The 22,884-nt window shown below is 43.6% G+C and overlaps 1 non-coding gene across 1 annotated transcript; it reads left to right on the forward strand.

Moving 5' to 3' along the window:
* Positions 1 to 968: 968 nt before the first annotated feature.
* Positions 969 to 1,040, forward strand: trnah-gug (transfer RNA histidin (anticodon GUG)). The gene has a single exon. It is a non-coding gene; the product is annotated as a tRNA-His (tRNA).
* Positions 1,041 to 22,884: the final 21,844 nt, after the last annotated feature.

The raw sequence follows: 22,884 nt of genomic DNA on the forward strand, positions 1-22,884 counted from the left end.
CTCAGCAAGATGCACTGTAGATTGCTGTTATTATAAACGGGAACAGATTTTCCCGTCTGCCCCGCCTTTGACCAGGAGCACTCCCAATTTTGGAATTGCTTGCGCCTCTAAACCATCATAGAAATACCGTGCATTCTCCGGTTGCCTCTCTTGAGCCATCGAGTATCTCTGCGACCTCATTCCCATCTTGATTTCAAGTTGGTTATTCGCGACTGCGCCACTCAGTTCCTCTGATTCTGGGGCTGGGAACTGGGACTCTGTGGCAGCAGTGGTTACTGCCTTGTGTGGGGAAACTCGTGAAGTAGCCGATGTTAAACTGCATTGCTATTGAAGCATACATTTCAACAAAAGCTTGGTAAAAACAATGACTGCAGATGCTGGAAATTAGATTCTGGATTAGTGGTGCTGGAAGAGCACAGCAGTTCAGGCAGCATCCGAGGAGCAGTAAAATCGACGTTTCGGGCAAAAGCTCGTCATCAAGAATTCAGGCAGAGAGCCTGAAGGGTGGAGAGATCAGTGAGAGGAGGGAGGGGGTGGGGAGAAAGTAGCATAGAGTACAATAGTTATGTGGGGGAGGGGATGAAGGTGATAGGTCGGGGGGAAGGGTGGAATGGATAGGTGGAATAGATGATAGGCAGGTAGGACAAGTCATGGGGACAGTGCTGAGCTGGAAGTTTGGAAATGGGGTGAGGTGGGGGAAGGGGAAATGAGGAAACTGTTGAAGTCCACATTGATGTCCCCGGAGTCTTTGATGTTTTGGAGAAATCTATTTATCTCAGCCTTCAACACATTAATGATGGAATCACCACAGCCACTGGGTGAACCGATATTAAACGGTCAGCCCATTCTGAGTTCCCACATATCTGCCACTGTTCGCTAAGCACTGATATTGTGGATTTGGTGCTCTGCCTAACATTTCTTATGATATTGTACTTATTGCGTGAGCTTTGCGTGTTCGTCTGTGGGTTGCCGTGATCGTATAGTGGTTAGTACTCTGCGTTGTGGCCGCAGCAATCTCGGTTCGAATCCGAGTCACGGCAGTAACGGCTCTGTGTGTCCCAGTCTTTTGTGAAATACAAAGGAATCAATTGTTTTAAAGTTTTGATTTTCTCCAAGGTGATTGTTTTTTTTCCTTCAAGCTCTGCTCGCTCACATCTCTGTGTTTCATATGTCAGAATTCAAAACCACCCGTTCTCAGAGATTTCTTCCCTCCTACGATCACTAACCGAATTTTCCATCCCATCCCCCCATTTCATTAATTTGGAGATGCTAGTGTTGGACTATGGAGTACAAAGTTAAAAATGACCCAAAACCAGGTTATGGTCTTACAGGTTTAATGGAAGCACTAGCTTTCGGAGCGCAGCTCTTTCATCATGTGTTTGAGGAGTCATTTCCTATTTCACTAAGGCATTGCAGAATCTAATACAGACTCTCACGTTGATAACGATCAGTCTGTGTGGCTGGGGTCACTGTTGCTGGGTGAATGTGCCCCAACCCCACCATCGGGGCCTGCAGACCATTTGATCCCTTTGGTTACCACTGTTGTGAGTTCAATACTCATGTACCAGCTTTTACTGATGTGGACCAGATATTATTGGGGGGGGTCAAGCTCAGAAAATTGGCACAGAACAGTATCGGGGAAAAGCGACTTAATTGGATAAGATCAGTTTCTGCAATGGCCAAGCGCTATTACCACTGAACACTGAACTATTAATTCAGACACCTGGGACCTGGGTTTGACTCCGACCATGCTCGGTGGTAGAATTGGGATTCAATAAATATCTGGAATTACGAATCTTATAACTCCTATATATCCATGTTCAATTGTTGAGAAAAAAACAAATCCATCTGACGCCATTTAAGGAATGAAACTGTCATTCTTACCTGCTCGGGCCTCCATGTCACTCCACACTCACAACAATATGGTTGAGTCTCAACTGCCCGCTGCGCAATTTGGTACAGCAATCAATACTGCCGAGCCAGCGACGCCCTCATACTGTAACAGAACAGGAAAAAATAGTTCATTCGGCCCGAGCTAGATTACTGTGTGCAGTTCTGCAATTCAGAGTACTGCATGGATGTGATCGTACTGGGAACTTTGCAGGAGAGATTCACTGAGATATTGTCTGGGCTGAAAAGTTTCAGTTGTGAGGAGAGATTGGACAGACTGGGGTTGTTTGTCGCCGAGCGGAGGAGATTGGAGAAGACATGACTGAGATGTACTAAATGCTGAGGGATATGGATAGGATAGACTGAAAGAAGCCTTTGTTATTGATGGAAGGATGGAACACTGGGGCCAAGAGATTTCGGGAAAAGGCAGAAAGGTTAGAGTAGATTTGCGGAAAGGGTCAGAGAGGCAGAAATCATTCTCACCTTAAAAAAAAATTGAGATGTTAATTTGCGATGCCAAAACATGTAAGATTATGGGCTAAACGATGGAACTTGATTCAGGTCGTTAAGCAGTTGTGTTTGACAAGTGCGGCCACAACAGGCTGAACGGTCTCCTTCGATGCTGTTGTCCTCCTCAGTATCGTGGTTAGTGTCCCGCCTGTCACAGGGTTCAATTCTCCGCTGGGGGCATCGTAAATGTTTTAAACCTGTCGCTCTGTTCCCCAGTGAAGGTTATTAATGGCTGGCCTTCCATTCTCGATGGGACATGTCACAGGAAGGACTGTGCTGTCTGAATCAGCTGGGGAAGGACTGCAGCTCCTGGGCAGACAGAGTGTCAGTGAAAGTGCAAACACGTAACTTCAGCACATTGTGTTTGTTTTGCAATGAAAACTATTATATAGAGTTTATGTTTATTTAAAGCAGGAATCTGAGGAAGAAAACAGAATAAACTCATTCAGATCTGAGCGCAGAGACATTTCCAGCAGAACTACTGAGGTTGTACAGCGGAGAACCGCTTTTGGATGCATTGAATTCGGGTTGGTGGGCGCAGCTTGCTTTCACTAGGCGGAGTTGCCAGTGTGTAAATGATACAGATAGTGTTCAATGTGATGGTACATTTGTTCAGTGGTTTGCACTGCTCTTAACTCTATAGGTCAGGTGAATTTGCCATGTTAAATTGCGCTGATGTGTCCAGGGAGTGAATTCAGTAAGTTAAGTGAATTAGCCATGGGTAACGCGGTGATAAGGTCAGCAGTCACACGATGCCAGGTTTTATTCCAGCAGGTTTATTTGAAATCACAAGCCAGAAACCTGCGGGGATAGAGACGAGAGCTAGGTCTGGTTGAGATGCTGTTCAGAGTCTCCCTCCAGACTCGATTGTCTGAACTGTACTTTCTGCATTGGAGGGAATCGGAGATTCTATCAGAGAGGACACTGCCAGCGTTTACTGGGCTGCTAAGACATTGGAGACGATGCTGACGGCATTTAGTGGGGATGGAGTTTTATTTATTTGTGTTTTGGAAAATTTGAAACTAAACCAAGAAAAACAGAATGGAAGTTTTCCAGAGTATTTGAGGTTTGGAGAGAGTAAATATGTGGCAAATTCACTCTTTCAAGTTCATAAATTTCTGAAAGTCAAGATTTCAAAACCATAGATGTAGGACAATGACATAATGGGAGCAGAATTTTTGTCATTCAGTTAATCCGTTTCCAAAATATTTGGAAAGGCACATTTAGAGACACAGAAGCAGCGAGTTTCACCAGGAGAGAGACAGCCTGTGGCCAGGTAAAAGTGTAAAGGAGGGTGTAGGGGGTAGAAGGTGCGAGGAAACAATATCTAATTTGGACGACTTCAGATGCAAAGAAATATCGGAAACGTCTGCAGCTGAGTAAGATTCAGCAAAAAGAAAACTCATAGTTTTGAAAGATTTCTATTAATATTCCACATGAAGCATTATAAATGGAACTGAGCAGATTTTGTCTATTGTCAAGACACAGCTATTCCTTAATGAATAGGAAGTGAACCGTCTCTTGGAGATCGAGTTCCTGCTTTAATCCCATGCCTTAAAGATGGGAGGACGATCGCCATGATGTTGGATTCATTTGATACCCTTTGAAATCTGCCAAAGTAACTGAGCATCAAAACTGCCATCTTGTTTTGTAGTACAACCTTCTGTTTTTCTCATGAGTATTTTCGTTAAGCTGAAATAAATTCGGAGCAAAATTGAATGCAACATTTAACGTGGAGAATCTTGCTCTTGCCCTTCATTGCACCGGAGATTTGTGATAAATCGATACCTCATCAAAGTCGAAGTAAAGCAATTTGATTCTGTTGTAAATTACATTGGGATAATGAAAAGGAGTGCAAACGCTTCTTTTCTCCTTTCATTCCATCTTGACTTTCTATGAATTTACATCGAATGAAAGGGGAACAAATAAGGAGAGATCGGGTGCAATAGTTTATCCAGTGGGATTGTGAATTTTAATGTAACACTCCACACAAAGTTCTGATCAGTATTTTTAACAGTCAATTGAATTGGAACCGCAGAAAACCTTTCCAATGAAACGAATCTTCCATTCTTTCACAATCTTTTGCTGTGTGAATCATACCGCGATCCATCATCCAGCGTGATCACCAAGTTGGCAACAATATTAGATCCACCAATTTTCTTTAGCAATCACAACATCTGCACATACCCATCCTCGGTGTGCCCAGTGCCATTTGTTATATCCAGGCCACAGCACATTTCCTGTTCATGAACTTATGAGCTTTGTTCCTGATCTGTCTGATCAGTTTGAGAAACCATTTCTATTACTTCATTCCATCCCCTCAGAATTCTAAAGGTATCAATAAAATAAGACGTTAGACCAAATGATGTAGGGATGGAAGTCGGCCATTCAGCCCATCGAGTCTGCTCCACCATTCAACGAACTCATGGCTGATCTGATAATCCTCAACTCCATTCTCCAGCATTGTCTCGACAAAGCTACATCGTCTTTCTGGTTAAATATCTGTCTGGCACAGTTTAAAAATACCAACAACGCAGCCTCAACAACAATTTCGTCAAGGAGTTCCACCGATCCAGTGGCCCCTGAGCAAAGAAATTACTCCTCATTTCTGAATTAAATAGGCAATATCTAATTCTGAGTTCATGTCCTCTGATGCTCTCCTCATACCAGAGGGTGAACCACCTGCCCATAACTACCCTATCAAGATCCCATGAATATTGAACGTTTATAAATGTTATTATGTGATTATAGAGCTCCCCTCCCTCTCCTTTGTTTCAAGGAGAATAATCTCAGCCTAACCAATCATTCCACGAAGCTCCATTTTCTCCAGTGTTGACAACATGTTCATTAATCTCTGCTGTCCCCTGTAGAATTCTTACATATTATTAAGGCAGGTGGAGACATTTATGCGAAGAAACGGTTGAAATTTCAAGCACAGACGGGAATTGGATCTTGAAATCAAACAGCGACTGGAATCAGATTGGTCCACACAAGGACGAAATAGAGTAATGATCGCGCTGACAAATGCTAATCTAATCTTATCTCATTAACATTCAATAACTTTACTGTAAACAAATTACCCCGTGTAAGTGTCCACAGAGCTGTTATTTCGGGGGAAAAAACTTATAGAAACTGGCTACATAAACACGTTGACAACAATAACATGTTCTTGAGACATTTTTTGGTTATAAACTCAACTCATTGTTCTGTGAATCCTACATCGTTTGCAAGCCACAAATGAGACATGGAATATAACTCTCTCCATTTGCCTAGATGGGTATAACTTCAATAACACTTAAGGAACTGGACACCGTCCACGACAATGCAGTCACTTGAGTGTATCCTCTCCAACACCTGCAATATTCATTTCTTTCACCGCTAAGGCGCAATTACAGCAGAGTGCACCAACTATAAGATGCACTGGAGTAAGTCATTCGGGCATTTTTGACAACCTTCAAAGCTCAACAGCGATACTGACTATAAGGACAAGGTTGGAAGATGCAACGAAACGCCACCATTTTCAAGTTACCCTCCAAGGCCCATAGCAACCTGACTTGGAAAGGAATCAGTGAGAAACTCATTGGTGAAACGGCCTTGTGGGCAAAGTTGCATACTTCAGCCTTCCATCTTTTATCTTACAATTTTAAGAAAAATATTGATTTATGCGGTGACCAGACTTGTGCTCAGTCCTTTAGCTGTTCCCTAAACTGGTGGTTACTAAAGTTCTACTATCATCCACAGCCTGTGGTCAACAATAGAAAATATCCGAAAACCCTCTCAATCAACTGACTCCCCTTCAGATTAGAGTGGTGTTGGAGAAGCACAGCAGGTCTGGCAGCATCTGAGGAGCAGGAAAAATGGACGTTTCAGGCAAAAGCTATTCATCAGGAATGAGACTGGGATCACGTGGGATGGATAGATAAATGGGAAGGGGGTGGGGCTGGGGAGAAGGTAGCAGAGAGTGCTGTAGGTGAATGCAGGTGGGGGGTGAACATGATATGGCAGAGAAGAAGGTGGACTGGATAGGTGGGAATGAAGATGCACAGGTGGAACAAGTCAGGCGGACAGTGTTGAGCTGGAAGGTGGGAACTGGGGTAAGGTAGGGGGAGGGGAAATGAGGCAACGAGTGAAGTCCAAATTGATGCCATGGGGTTGAAGGGTCCCGAGGCAGATGATGAGGCTTTCTTCCTCCAGGCATCGGGTCGTGATGCAGTGGCAATACAGGAGGCCCAGGACCTTCATGTCCTCGGGAGAGTGGGAGGAGGAGTTGAAATGTTTGGCCATGGGGCACTGGGGTTAATTCTTGCGGGTATCCTGGAGATATTCTCTGAAGTGTTGTGTGAGAATACATCTCCTCTCTCCAACTTAGAGGAGACCGCATCGGGCAGAATGTACACAAGAAATGGCATGTGTGAAAGTGCAGGAGAAACTTTGATGGATGTGGAAGCCTCCATTAGAGCCTTGGACAGAGGTGAGGAGGTAGATGTGGGTGCAGGTTTTGCAATTCCTGCAGTGACAGGGAAATTTATATTTCCCTCCCCACCCCTATCCACTTTTGACAAAGACTCTTTCCTCCACGACTACCTAGTCAAGTCCAGGCCCTCCAATGACCCACCCTCCCCTCATGGTACCTTCCCCTGCCACCACAGGAATTGCAAAACATGCACCCACATCTTCCCTCTCACATCCTTCCAAGGCTCCAATGAGCCTTCCATATCCATCAAATGTCCGTGTGCACTTCCACACATGTCATTTATTGCATCTGTTACTCGCGATGCGGTCTCCTCTACATTGGGGCCAACAGACACATTCTCGGAGAGCGCTTCAGAGAACATTTCCAGGGAACCTGCAACATTCAACTCCAACGCCCCATGACCAAAAACATCAATTACCACGTCCCCCGACTCTCCCAAGGACATGCAGTTCCTGGGTCTCCTCCACACCATTCCCTCACCACCAGACGCCAGATCTTCCACCTCGGGACCCTCAACCCCAGGGCATCAACGTGGTCTTCACCAGTTTCCTCATCTCCCCACGGCCACCTTATCCGAGTTCCAAATTTCTATCTTGGCACCAACCTACTGACCTGTCCCACCTGTCTATCTTCCTTTCCACCTATCCGCTCCACCCTCTTCTCCGATCTATCACCTTTAACCCCATCTCTATCCACCTCTTGCACTCTCAGCTAAATTTTTCCCAGACCCAGTCCTCCCGTTTATCTCTCCACCCTCGAGGCTCCCAGCTTTATTCCTGATGAAGGGCGTTTGCCCGAAAGGTTATTTTTTTCTGCAACTCGGATGCTGCCTGATCTGCTGTGCTTCTTCAGCACCACTCTAATCTTGATTCTGATTTCCTGCACCTGCAGTACGCACTTCCGTTATTCTGATTCCCCTGTCCATTGATCTTGAATAGGCTGTTGCTAAAGTTTCAGCATCATTTCCCTGCTCTTATATTCCCAACTGCGGTCAAGAACAGAAAGTATCTCCAACCCCTCGAGACCACTTGATCCCTTGTCCAATCACCTTCAAACATTCGTGAATGTCTACTCCAATTTCTCTTTTATTACTTTAAACCTCTCAGTATTCACACTTTTCTCATTGTGCGTCCTCAAATTCATTATCACTCACTTCACAGGATTGAATTCCTTTCAGCGCATTTTCTTGCCAATTGTTTCCAATCTCCCTGCAGTCTATGGCTTTCTTCCTCGTGGTTAACGACATGACTAATTGTTACCTGATTTTCAAACTGCTAAATGATGGCCACAACAAATAATTAAAAATCGTTGACCTATATGAGAAAACAATAGAACTCATCGAAGCCATGGTTCATAAGCTTGCAGAGGACAGCAGAATAGGAGACTGTGAAGAAGGTGATCTAAGATTCCAGAAGGCTCTTAATCCATTGCGTCTTTGGGCTGAAAAATGTCACATGAAGTTCAATCTGGATAAATGGAAGATATTGCATTTTGCTACATCAAATAAGAGTAGGGCTTATACAATTAATGATCGGGCGTCGCATCGTGTTATGGAACACGGAGGCCAGGAATGCAAGTACATAATTAATTTTAGTTTACTTCATATATAGACAGAATGGTTAAAAAAAATGTCATCCTGCCTTCGTTGCTCAGTCCTTTGAGCGTAGGAGTTGGTACGTTATGTTGAAGTTAAATCGGACATTGGGTGATGCGTCTTCTGGAAAACTGTGTCCAGTTCTTGTCACCCAGTAATAGCAAGGAAATGATTCAGCTGGAGTAGGTTTAGAACAGGTATACCAGCGTATGGCTACTGGGGAAAGTTTGTGTTATAACGAAAGGCTGGATAGGCTGAGAATATTTTCACTCGAGCACTGGAGTTTGAAAGGTGACCTGATAGAAATGCATAAATTATTGAGTCCGGCTCGAGTTATCTGTAACTGTCTTTTCTCCAAGGAGGGGGACTTCAATACGAGAGGGCAAATGTTTAAAGTGAAAAGAGGGATTGAAAATAAGAGATGAGAGGCTTTTTTTAAACAGAGGATGGTTTATGTGTGCAATTCACTTCCTGAGGCAGTGATGAATGAAAGTACATTTGCAATATTTACAGGATATTTGGATCGATAAATGAATTGGAAAGTATCAGTGGGATTAACAAAAGCTATTCATTCATGCCTAGTACATAATTTATTGTCCAGAGGGAAGTTCAGAATCAACCACGATAGTATGGATCTGGAGTCACACACCAGTCAGACACCAGATAGGCATGGCAGTTTCCTTCCCTTTCAAGCATTAGTGAATCAGATCTACTGATTCAACATCATCATTAGACTCTAGGTATTTATTTAAATAAAATTCCAGCATTGCCATGCCAGGGTTTGAACCAGTGTCCACAGAATTATATCTGGACATTCATATTAACAATGCAGTAATAATATCACAAGGGCATTACTAACCCTCAGCAATTACAGGAGCCGTCAGATGCGACTCGTTTAGTTTGGCATTATGTTCAGTATGAGCTGGTAGGAGTGAAAGGCCTGTTTTCATGCTGCGTGAGCCTATGACTTTGACACTATGAAACTGGCAGTTGGTTGGGATTAACAGCAGCGTTGACAGTTTAGTTGATCTCCTTTTGGGATATGTAATCTTGCTGGTTACTCTGGAGGTTCTTCTGCTCATTGAGCCCTTCCCATACACGGGACTGTTGAACTGTCTGTCTCCAGTTTGACTGAGTCGATGAGTTTCCACTTCAGCAGGTAATTGAATCCCGCATTGCGTTGGTTTCTCTGTGATATCGGTGTCCTTGTATCTACCCAGGATGAACGATTGGTTGAAATCATGTCCACGCAGACGTAAGTCCCGTTGTCCATGTTGTGAATGTGTTTTTTATTCTGCTTGATATATCCACAGGGTGGGGATGTCGCTGGTCAGGACAGCATTTGTTGTTCATCCTGATTCGCTGCTGCCTCGCTGCTCGAGAGACATGGATTCGATCCCAGTCTCGTGTGACCGTGTGCAGTTTGCACATTCACTCTTTGCTTGTGTGAGTTTCCTCCCACAGACTGAAGGTGTGAAGGTTACTGGGGTCAGCCATGGGAAATGAAGAGGAACGGAACAGTTATGGAGTGTGGGTCTGCTAGGATGTTCTTCAGAGAGATGGTGTCGACTGGAAGGGCCGAATGGCCTGCTTTCCCACACGGTCGTCATTCCCGTATTAAGGGCCAGCTATTTCGTTCAGGTCCTGGAGACACAAGTGGGCAGGATTGGGTAAAGATGGTAGCATCCCCTGTATAAGTGACATGCATGAATGGGATTGAAGGATAACAAAGACATTTTCTCTGTTCCTGAGGTCAGGTTTCCATTCCAGGTTTTTTTCGTCGAACTTTAACATTACCAGTTCCGTGTGTGAGTCCCCAAGGATGACTAATTTATTATATAACCACAACACCACCTTCTCCAGGTTGCAGTATTTATTGGGAACAAGAAGCTGATTCTGAGTTGATGCGAACAAAAGCAGGTGCCAATGTCAAAACCACAGATCCAAACAGGAAAATGAAATTTCGTACATTGCCACCCCAAAGTTAAAGTCTCCACATGCTTTGGATGCGCCAATCGGCTGTCTCAGCAACATGTACTGTTTATGGTCATAATATTATAAATGGGGGCAAGTATTCCCTTCCGCCCCGCTTTTGACCAGGACCAACCTCGGAAATACATGCGTCTCTCTCCTGTCATTCCATCCCAGTTTCCAATTGGATCTTCTTGGCTGCTTCACACAGTTTCTCGGATTCCGGATCTGGAACTGGGATTATGTGTGATTGCATGCAGCAGTTGGTCCTGCCTTGTGTGGGCAAAGTGATGAAGTAGCCGATGTTCAAATATAATGCTATTGAAGCATACGTTTCAACAATATTCTGCACTCTCCCAAAAGTTTGGAGAGTTTCATTAATCCCATTCTCCTGTACTCTCATTCATGGAACCTCCACAGTGTCTGGGGATGCGAAAGTTAAAGATTCGATTCATTTTGCGTTCCCACATGCCTGTCGCTAAGTCCTGATATTGTACATTCTTCCTGACATTTCCTCTGCTGCCATATTGGTTGCAGTTTGCAAGCGTGGTCTGTGGACTGCTGCAACCTTCCACTGCACCATACGTTTAGTAGTTCGCATTCTGCGTTCTGATTGCAGCGACCTCGGCTCTAATCCACACCATAGCGGTCAGTTCTCTCAAAGCTTTACTTTTGGTGAAACACGGTAAGAAATTAATCGTTTTTTACAAGATAATATTCTGCGAGGTGATGATTTCTTTTCCATCGAATTTTGTTGTTCTGCTTTTCAAATACCAGGATTTAAACCCAAAAGTTCTCGAAGATGTCTCTCCCTCGCACTCTCCCTAGCTCCCTTTTAAGTCTCTCATCCCATTTGACTGAGGCATTGCACAATCTAACATACATTTTCACGTTGATACCGTCCAGTCTGTGCCGTTGCACTCACTGTTGCCCCAATCTCTTCATTGGCACCTTCAAATCATTCAATCCGTTTGGATATCGTGGCTGTGAGGTCAATTGTCTTTTAGCAGCTTTTACTGACATGGACCAGAGATTATTGGAGCGTGAGGCTCAATAAAAGGGCATAGGGAATAATTGGGGGAAAGAGACTGTATTGGAAAAGATCCCCCAGGAGGGCATTCTGCGATAGCCGAGTGGTATTATCGCTGGTTTGTTAACACAGCAAAGCCAGGTAATGTTCTGTGGACACGGGTTGGATTCCCACCACACCATGACGATGATAGTATGTGAATGCAATAAATGCCTAGAATTAAGAATACGTTGTCTGAAAAACCCATCTGTTTCACTGACGTCCTTGAGGGAATGAAACTACTGTCCTTATCTGGTGTGGCGTCCACATGACTCCAAACCGGAAGGCAATAAATGCTGCAGAGCCACCCCCGATGCTATTACAGAATGGAAATATGTTCATTCGGCTCAGTGCTAGAATTGTCCAGGGATGAGATCGCACTGGGAAAGTTGTAGGAGAGATTCACTCGGATAGTGTCGAGGCTGAAGAGTTTCAGTCATGAAGGGAGACAGGACCAACTTGGGTTGTTTGTCACCGACCAGAGGAGTTTGTGAGGGGTATAGATAAGGTAGACTGAAAGAAGCGTTTCCCATCGATGGAAAGAACGATCACAGGGGGGCAGAAATTTAAGGAGAGAGACAGAAAGATTAAAGTAGATGTGGAGAAAAGCGGTTTAGGCCGGCGGGTGTTGGAATTTGGAACACACAGTCTGTAAGTGTCAGAGAGGCAGCAACCCTTATAACCTGAAGGAATATGCAGATGAGAATATGTTCTGCCAAGACATCTTCGAGAAGGTAAGGCTATGGGCTAAACCATTCGGGTCATTAAGCAGTTGCTTTTGACAAATGCAACCACAAAGGGCTGAAGTGTCTCCTTTGAAACTGTTGTCCTTGCTGGAATAGTGGTTCGTGTCGCCGTATATTATGCGGGAGTTAGGAGCTCAATTCTTGGCTGGGGCACTGGAAATGTTTTAAAACTGTCGCTCGGTTTCCAACTGCGGGTTATTAATGCCTGTCTTTCCATTCTCCATGGGCAATGTCACAGGAAGGACAGTGCTGTCTGAATCAGTGTGGGGAAGGTCTGCAGCTCCCGGCGAGACAGAGTGTCAATAAAAGTACAAGCACGTGACTTCCGCAACCTGCACCTTGTGTCTGTACTGGAATCTGAACCATTTAATAGATCGAAGAAGGAAGCTGAGGAAGAAACAGGGTAAACCAATTCAGATGTGAGCGCAGAAGCATTTTCCGCAGCATCTTGAGGAAATCTGACAAATGGCCCCGAGAAAGAGTTTGTCTTTTTGAAAAGTTAGTTCACAGAGATGCTTTTTGTTCCACCCAAGCCCTTAAGAAATTGAATAACAATTTAACTAAGACTTGAAATTTTTGAACACACCAGCCGATGAGTCACGTGCTGGAAACTGTGTTTCCAAGCCAGATGTTTGATAACTGATGATGATGCAATAGGCTGAAGGACCATTCGCCATGCTTTTAAAAACTCAATAACTGTCATTTTTCAACTGAACAAAATAGGCAAAAACAAACTCATCAAGAAAAGTTCCAAGCATTGCATATGTCGTCCTTGGTGCGAACGTGCTGAAATTCAGCTGTCTCACTGCTATTTCCCAATGTTGATTTCCAGTCAGGGAAAAAAAAATTGTTGTTCCTTATGGAAATCTTAAATTGAACATGATTTCCTGACATCACAAAACAGCAAAAGTAGCAGTTCTGTCAGAGTCAGTGAGAATTGCATATCGGAGATGAAATCAAATGCGAAGAAACGCTGAAATCAGTTGGACTGGGGTATGCAAATTTGAAAATCACACAACACCAGATTATAGTCCAACAGGTTTAATTGGAAGTACTAGCTTTCGGACCACTGCTCATTCACCAGGTGATTGTGGAGTCCACAGTTGTAAGACACAGAATTTATAGCTTATGTTTACAGTGTGATGTAACTGAAATTGTACATTGAAAAATGGCTTGATTGTTTGCTAAGTCTCCAATCTGTTACAATGACAATGTTAGCTTCACTTCTTTCATATGTAAAGTGCAAAACCTTTTTATTTTAATGTTTAATTCTCAGGTGAAGTTTAACAACTGGTGTCTGCGCAACCCCCCCCCCCCCCCACCTCCACCCCCGTGCTGCTGTCTGTTCTATAATGTTTAGACTGATTCTAGATAATAAAAATGAGTTCCCAGAGACATACATGGATCCATGCAGTTTTTGAGCAAAGTACAATGTAAATCTGCAAGTACAAATTCATCCCGCAGACGTGTGTGTGCGTGTGTGTGTAGGAGGGTCTCTGTTTGTAGATAGGGCATTGGGATCACGTGTACAGTGAAATGAACCCAATGATCATGGGTACCGAATTTAGCTATCAGTCTCTGTGGGGGCACTTTTAGCTGCTGCCTGTTCCGAAGACCGCCTTGGAGGATTGTCACCCGAAGATCCGAGGTCGAATGTCCTGGATCACTGAAGTGCTCTCCAACTGGGAAGGGGCACACCTGTCTGTTGATTAATGCGTAGCGCCCATTCCCTTGTTGTAGCTTCCGTTCAGCTTCACCAATGTACCATGCCTTAAGGCATTCTTGCCTGCCACGTGTTGTTTTTTTTTTAGATTAGCGTCAGTCTAAACATTATGGCATGGACGCAGCACACAGGGACTAACACCTTCAACATATTATCTATGCTGACACTAATTGGTAAAGTCCACCTGAGAATGTAACTGTTAAAAGAAAGTTTTTCGATTTACATAAGAAAGAAATGAACCAAACATAGTCATTCTAACAGATGGAAGACTTAACAAGCAATCAAGGTATTTTTCCAATGTATAATTTCAGTGAAATTACACTGTAACCTTTCGCTATAAATTCTGTACCTTACCACTGTGTACTCCACAGCCACCTGATGAAGGAGCAGCTCTCCAAACGATATTGCTTCCATTAAACCTGTTGGACTATGACCTGGTGTTGTGCGATTTTTAACTTTGTATTAGAATGCGGATCTCACAATTGATATAGAGATGAAGAAGCATTTATTCTCTCAGACAGTTCTGCATCAGTGGACTTCCTTGTAGCAGAAGGCTGTTGAGGAAGTGTCATTAGGTGTAAAGAGGCTGAGATCGGCAGATCTTCAAACAGAAAAGACATCAAGCGTTATGGGGAAAGGCAAGAAAGTGCAGTTCAAGGTTATCAGATCAGATATGAAACCATTTAATAGAGGAGTAGACTTCATGGTCTGAATGGTGTCTGTCTGTTCCTAAAATTGTTGGCCTTAATATGAAGCTGAAAAACCGACCTGAGTAAAACGTGGCAAATTTAAAAAAGTGTGGGCCCCCAGAGCACTGAACCGAGGTGAAATGTACAAAAAACCACACACAAAGGGCAGACAATATTGGGTCATTGATCCGTAGTGATCAGTATACCAAGGTAAACAGGAAAACCGATATTCAGTATCTACGTTGAAACTGGCTCCACGGGGCATGGAGTTAACTCTCACAAACCACTATTCCCCTTCCGTTTTCCTGACGCCCCCTCCGTTCTTGTTTGAAACTGATTGAACGTCAGGCAATTGCCGATGACATTGCTGATGTGGAACTGTAGAATATAGAACATAGACCATTACAGCGCAGTACAGGCCCTTCGGCCCTCGATGTTGCGCCGCCCTGTCATACTAATCTGAAGCCCATCCCATCTACACTATTCCATGTACGTCCATATGCCTCTCCCATGACGACTTAAATGCACTTAATCTTGGCGAATCTACCACGGTTGCAGGCAAAGCATTCCATGCCCTAACTACTCTCTGAGTAAAGAAACTACCTCTGACATCTGTCTTATACCTATCTCCCCTCACTTTAAAGTTGTGGTCCTCGTGCTTGCCGTCCCCATACTTGGAAAAAGACTCTCCCTGTCCACCCTATCTAAACCTCTGATTATCTTGTATGTCTCCATTAAGTCACCTCTCTCCAACGAGGACAGCCTCAAGGCCCTCAGTCTTTCCTCGTAATGCATTCCTTCCGTACCAGGCAACATGCTAGAAAATCCCCTCTGCACCCTTTCCAAAGCGTCAACATTCTTCTTACAATGCGGTGACGAGAACTGTTCACAATACTTCAAATGTGGCCGTACCAGATCTTTGTACAGCTGCAGTATAACCTTCTGATTCCAGAACTCAATCCCTCTATTAATAAAGGCAAAAACACTGTTTTCCTTCTTAACAACCCTGTCAAACTGGGTGGCAACTTTCAGGGATCTGTGTACATTGACACCGAGATCTCTCTGCTCATCTGCACTCCCAAGATTCTTACCATTAGCCCAGTACTTTGCATTCTGATTACTCCGTCCAAAGTGTATCACACTTGTCCACATTAAACTCCATTTGCCACCTCTCAGCCCAGCTCTGCATCCTATCTATGTCTCTTTGCAACCTACTACATCTTTCGTCACGATCCACAACTCCACCGACCATAGTGTTGTCCGCAAATTTACTAACACACCCTTCTAAGCCCTCATCCAGATCATTTATAAAAATGACGAATAGCAGTGGACCCAACATCGACCCTTGCGGAAAGCCGCTAGTGACTGGACACCAAGATGAACATATTGCATCAACTACAACACTCTGTTTTTCTTCAGCGAGACAATTACTGATTCAAACTGCTATGTCTCCCACAATCCCATTCCTCCGCATTTTGTATAATAGCCTACTGGGGGAACCTTATCGAACACCTTGCTGTATTCCATATACAGCAAATCAACCTGTTTACTCTCATCCACCTGTTTGGTCACTTTGTCAAAAAACTCATAAGATTCGTTAGGCACGGCCTACCCTTTACAAAGCCGTGCTGACTGTCCCTGATCAGATTATTATTTTCTAGATGATTATAAATCCTATCTCTTATAACCTTTTCCAAAGCTTTACCAACAACTGAAGTGAGACTTACTGGTCTGTATATACCAGGGTTGTCTCTACTACCCTTCTTGAACAAGGGAACCACATTTGCAATCATCCAGTACTCAGGCACTATTCCTGTAAACAATGATGATATCTAGATCAATGGCACAGGCTCGGCAATCCCCTTCCTTGCTTCCCACAAGATCCTAGGATAGATCCTATCTGGCCCAGAGGACTTGTCTATTTTCACACTCTGCAGTATTTCTAATACCTCTTCCTTGTGAACCTCAATATCTTCGAATCTAGATGCAAGTATCTCTGTATCTTCCTCGCCAATATTTTCATTTTATATCGTGAACACTCGAAAAATATTTATTTTGTGTTACCCATGTCTCCTCTGACTCCACACACAACTTCCCACTATTATTCTTGATTGGCCCTCATTTAACTCTCGTCATTCTTTTATTCCTGACATACCTATGGAAAGCCTTAGGGTTAACCCAGATCCAATCCGCCAACAACTTCTAATGTCTCCTCCTGGCTCTCATGTCTCCTCCTGGCTCTTCTGAGCTCTCCTATTAGGTCATGCAGTGAAACGATTCTGTCTGCTGCACAACATCATTCTGCTTCGAAATATCAGGCAGTATTTCATATTGATTCCTGTAAAAGTTAACCTTTAACAAGCCATGACAGTGAAATCACTGAATCCTCATCACTATACTACCAGGGAAGATTTCTGTTAACACCACCCTGAACATCATGAGATTCGCCATTCTATTCTCCCATCCTTCTGTGCGTGATCCCCTCGGCCCTATTCCGGTCTTGTTGGTTGGTTTACAATACTGAGGATATCCAATCATCTTTGCATTTCAGTTTCTAAAGGATGAGACCTTCTCTCTGAGCTGGCAATGTGCTTGCTCAGTGGCGATGACACTGTCCTTGTAAACTAGAAAAGTGCTTCAAATAGGCCATTCCTGTTTTTCATTCCAAGAACTTTAGGCAAACCGTTCAGCAGGACAGGAAATAGCGGGAGTGAGCAGTGATCAAGTTTGGCAGCAAGAACGAGGTGAGGCAGTATAAACTACAGAGTAATGGGGAAACAATGGGCAAGGAACACTGGGACGGGAGGGGCTGAATGCTTCCTTTCTTTGCTGTAACCAGACATTGGTGTTGAACTCTGAAATGGGACAACATCAGACAAGTCGGTGAAATCTTACATTTTGCTTGTTTTCTCCCGAGGCCTGTGTCACACTTGGGGAAATGTGTCTGCGTGCTTCAGTCTATGGGTAAAAATGGGGTTCAGTTGCCATCTCAAACTTTAATCCCACTTATTGTGTTTTACGAGATTGAAACGTTCCAGAGAAATTAGCATTCAGGTGAAACGTCAGAGTTCACAAGGTTACAGACCACGTGCTGGGAAATGAGATGAAGGGACCCATTTCTGTGCTGTAAACACTCGATAATTCAATCGCTTTTGAGGGGAAACATAGCTGCAGTGATATAATTCCAAATTCTGTTTTATGAAGAAACGGTGCAACGGCTTCTGCCCTCATCCCTGGTGGTCTAGTGGTTAGTATTCAGCGCTTTAACTCAGTGGCCTGGGTTTCATTTCCGTTCAGGAAATCAGGACTTCTTGTTCCTGATGCAGCGAGAGCAGCTCTACCAGGAATCTGTTTCATGCCTTAGATCAGTCAATACTCCAGCTCATCAAAGAAGGAAAAAGTGCCTTCCCTCTCTGTGCACAGTCGGACAGTTAATCCTTCATTCTCCTCTGATTCCACTTCCCAAAGAGTTTCAAAATATTGTCAAAACTGAGTCTCAGCTATTTCTTTTCTGCCTTTTGATACATAGGAGCTGCAGCGATTGACTGCGGTGGTTTCTGAAAATGAAACGTACCTATGTGCAATGTCTTGGGCTATTCCAGGATTGCCTTCTCTGACAACGGTGGGACATGACTGACGTTGTCGATAATATGGAAGTGCCAGTGTTTGAGTTGAATAGACAAAGTTAAAAATTACACAATATCAGGGCAGAGTCCAGCAGGTTTATTTGGAAGCACTAGCTTTCGGAGAGCCGCTCCTTCATCAAGTGGGTGTTTTTCAGCAGAAACTTGGTGCGTGTGTCAATATGCGCGATCTTTTGGAAGATCATCTGGACTTTAACCGACCGTTCGTGGTGTCGACGGTACCCATGACTTGGAGGTGTTGGTGTTGGACTGGGGTGGATACATTTAATAATCACACAGAGAAATTTTAGATTCCAACAGTTGATAAACACCTGATGACGAAGCAGTGCATGGAACACTGGTACTTCCAAATCCGTCTGTTCAATACCATCTGGTGCTGTGTGATTTTTACTCTGATAGCATTTGGCAATGTTTAACTGATCGAAGACAGTGAAAGAATTTTCGCTCGTGAAGATGAAAATTTCAAATATTATCCACCTCAGCATTACAAAAATGATTAGGTTGGATGTGTGATGAATCTCCACAGTGCGCTTGCGCAATGTAAAAGTCGAAATGACAACCGCCTGATCCGTAGCCAGCTATACGAATAGTTGTACCACTGGCCAGATGCACAGCTGAGATTTTACACGCTACAGAGCTGTGATGTTAACAAGGACACGAGCAATAACAGTAACAGTCACAAGGTGAACAAAGAGCAAAGATAATCACCATCATTGATTCACTTCAAATTGTCCTCAAAAAAACGACCATTCACAATCTGATCAGCCAATCAATGAGGTCACTGCTGATCTTGGAAATTGCAACTGACTTTGCTGCGTTTTCACCATAATTTGAGGTAAACTCCAGCCTAATCATAACATCGCATATTCCCATTAATTTTCAGATTCAGATTACGTTAATGACCTGTCCGTATTTGCAGGAAATGAATGAAAATGTCCTTCCGCTAATGTAATCCAGTGCAGAGTCGGCCAGAAAAGAAAAGACAAAGACATGAAACATCACTCCCATTTCTCTCTGTACCAATGCGTTTTCCTGAGTTGAATATTTTCAGGACTTGTCTTTACTATCTAAAGAGTTAATTATTTTCTCGGGAAAGATTCTTCATAAATCAATTAACATCTGAGGTGTTGAAACATATTTTACTTCAGATTAAAATAGTTGAATATCTTTTCCCCCAGCCTAATGTCCCAATCCTCCCTCCTCTTCCATGTAAATAAAATTTTTGCCAGGTGATGTTGGAGCTCCCAACCTGACGTTCCAATGCTCCTTGCTGCTCCATGTCAATAGAAGCGGCTCTACTTGAATTTGGAGCTCCCACTCTGATGTCCCAATGCTCCCAGCTGCTACATGTCCTTAAACGCTGGTCCTTGTGAGGTTTGGAGCTCCCAGTCTGATGTCCCAATGTTCCCTCCTCCATGTCAATAGAAGAAGTCCAGTTGAGGTTGGATCTATCACTCTAATGTCCCAATGCTCCCTGACGCTACATGTCATTAAAAGCTGATCCAGGTGAGAGTGGAGCTCCCAGATGGATCTCGCAAAGCTCCCTGCTCCATGCTAACTGAAGCTGCTCCAAATGAGGATGGATCTTGCATTCGGATGTGCCAATGCTCCCTGCTGCTCCATGTCAACAGAAGCTGCTCCAGGTGTGGTTCGAACTCCCAGACTGATGTCACAATGCTCCCTGGTCCACGTCAAAAGACGCTGCTCCAGATGAAGTGGGAGCTCCCATCCCTGGTAGCTCACATACTTCTATACCATCATAGAAATACTGCCCACTGAACATTTCTACCACTGGAGCCATTGGTGGAATATCTGCATCATGAGAACCTAATATTATTTTTAGTCACCACCGAATCATTATTTCCAAAAGTCATTCTTTCTTAAACCTTATTTAGCATGTGCATACTGCAGTCAAGCCGAAGTAAGATAATGGTGCTAATTGATGTAAGCTTAATAAAAATTACGTCCTATTTTTCATGTTGAGTAACTGCGACTTCGCAAGGACAATGTTTATATTGAAATCACACTTTTATTCCAGGTGAGAGAATGTGGTTTGCATTATTTAAAATGAACTTGTTCACTGTGTAAAATGATCAAATAGATCTCAATGTCAAAACAAAATTGGTAACGTTGTCGTCCATCTTGAAATGTGGTGTCTTCTTCTTTCAACCAGATGGGTATTATAACGAAAAGTCTATTAATGATATGCGTATAAAGACACTTTAAATCGCAAGGTTTATGAAGGTTTGTAGCTTAGGTTGAGGTTTAAGGTTTAGGTTTGTTCACTGAGCTGTAGGTTTGATATCCACACGTTTCATTATCTGGCTCCGTAACATCATCAGTGGCCGACCTCCAAGTAAAGCGAAGCTGTTGTCTCTTGCTTTCTATTTATATCTTTCTCCTGGATGGGGTTCCTGGGGTTTGTGGTGATGTCATTTCCTGTTCTTTTTCTGCGGGTTGATGGCATTTAGATCTATGTGTTTGTTTATGGCGTTGTGGTTGGAGTGCCAGGCCTCTGGGAATTCTCTGGCATGTCTTTGCTTAGATTGTCCCAGGATCAATGTGTTGCCCACGTATGTGTTGTTATGTGTTGTTATGTGTTGTTGAGGAATCTGCGGACCACACACTGCAGCACAGACGAACTTCGAAAAACAGAGGAGAACCACTTATTCAACGTATTCGAGAAGAATAGATACTCAACAAAATCCTCAACAAAATCCATAAACGAGGAGCCCCCCTCAGACCCATAGTCTCTTTACCCGGAACACCAACTTACAGACGGGCCAAAGAACTACACGCAAGACTGAAATGCCGCATAGAAGAGTCACAGCACTCCATCCACTCCACCCAGGAATTCCTAAAAATCATCAAAAAAACCATAATAGAGGAAGAAGAAGCAATGATCTCATTCGACATAACAGCACTGTTCACCTCCATCAACATCAACCTGGCAAAGGAAACACTTACCACACTTTTAGAAGAGACCATCACAGACGCACCAACAACCATCAATCACATTACCAACGAAAACATAATGAAGCTCGTGGACCTGTACCTCACCACCGACTTCATTTTCAACAATATATCTACAAACAAACCAATGGCACACCCATGAGATCTCCGGTATCAGGATTCATAGCAGAGGCGGTAATGCAAAGACTAGAACAAACAGCCCTACCAACAATCAAACCAAAAATCTGGGTCCGCTATGTAGATGACACCTTTGTCATCACAAAACAAAATAGTAACGACATTTAACATCATCAACAACACCCTCACAGGCAAGAAGTTCACCAAGGAGGAAGAAACCAGAAACAACCTCGCATTCTTGGACGTCACAGTAGAAAGAAAGGACAACGGAGAACTACAAACCTGCGTATACAGAAAACCGACAAACACTGATCAAATACTTAACTCCACCAGCAACCATCCCAACACATACAAACGAAGCTGCGTCAGAACACTATTCCAATGAGCCACCACACACTGCAGCACAGACGAACTTCGAAAAACAGAGGAGAACCACTTATTCAACGTATTCGAGAAGAATAGATACTCAAAAAATACAGTCAGCAGATTCCTCAACAACAAACCACGACAAGCAGACCAAACACAGTCAGAAACTCTAACCACCTTACCATACATCAAAGAAGTTTCAGAAATGACAGCCAGACTACTAAGACCCCTCGGAATCCTAGCAGTACACAAACCCACCAACACTCTCAAACAAAAACTAACAAACTTAAAAGACACTCTTCAACCCGTGGACAAAACCAACGTCATCTACAAAGTTCCATGCAAGGACTGCCACGAACACTACGTAAGACAAACAGGAAGAAAGTTAGCCACCAGGATACACGAACACCAGCGAGCCACAAAAAGACAAGACCTTCTCTTCTTCGTAGTCCTACATACGGATTAAAAATATCACTATTTCGACTGGGACAACACATCTATCCTGGAACAGGCTAAGCAAAGACACGCCAGAGAATCACTAGAGGCCTGGCACTCCAACAACAATGCCATAAACAAACACTTAGATCTAGATGCCATCTATCAACCTCTCAGAAAACGAACAGGAAATAACATCACCACAAACCCCAGGAACCCAATCGAGGACAAAGATATAAATAGAAAGCAGGAGACAACAGCTTCGCTTCACTTGGAGGTCGCCACTGATGATGATGTTACCTAGCCAAGTAAAGAAACGTCTGGATATCAAAGCTACAGCTCAGCGAGCAAAACTACACCCTACATTTTAAATCATTTTTCATGTTTATGTTGCATGAATCTGCGGTTATTGATCCACAGTTTAGTTTCACTCCCTATTGGTAACATGCTGATTTCTCCAGTTGTTCATAGTTCAATGTGATGCATCCAGTGTGTGCATAACGAGAGGGAGCTTGCTTCCCACATCTTGTGTTTATCTGTGCCTTATGATCAGCATTCATCAATGGCGAGAGCAAGAGGCGAGGGCGAGACCAATGTGTAAGTCTCTCCGTGCCCATGCACGGCACCCACAGCGGCAATTCTCCACTGTGCATTTACAGCCAGTTCTCAATGCCCCTACACCC

Source organism: Chiloscyllium punctatum, chromosome 6 (assembly GCF_047496795.1).
Source record: "Chiloscyllium punctatum isolate Juve2018m chromosome 6, sChiPun1.3, whole genome shotgun sequence".
In the NCBI taxonomy this organism is placed as follows: domain Eukaryota; kingdom Metazoa; phylum Chordata; class Chondrichthyes; order Orectolobiformes; family Hemiscylliidae; genus Chiloscyllium; species Chiloscyllium punctatum.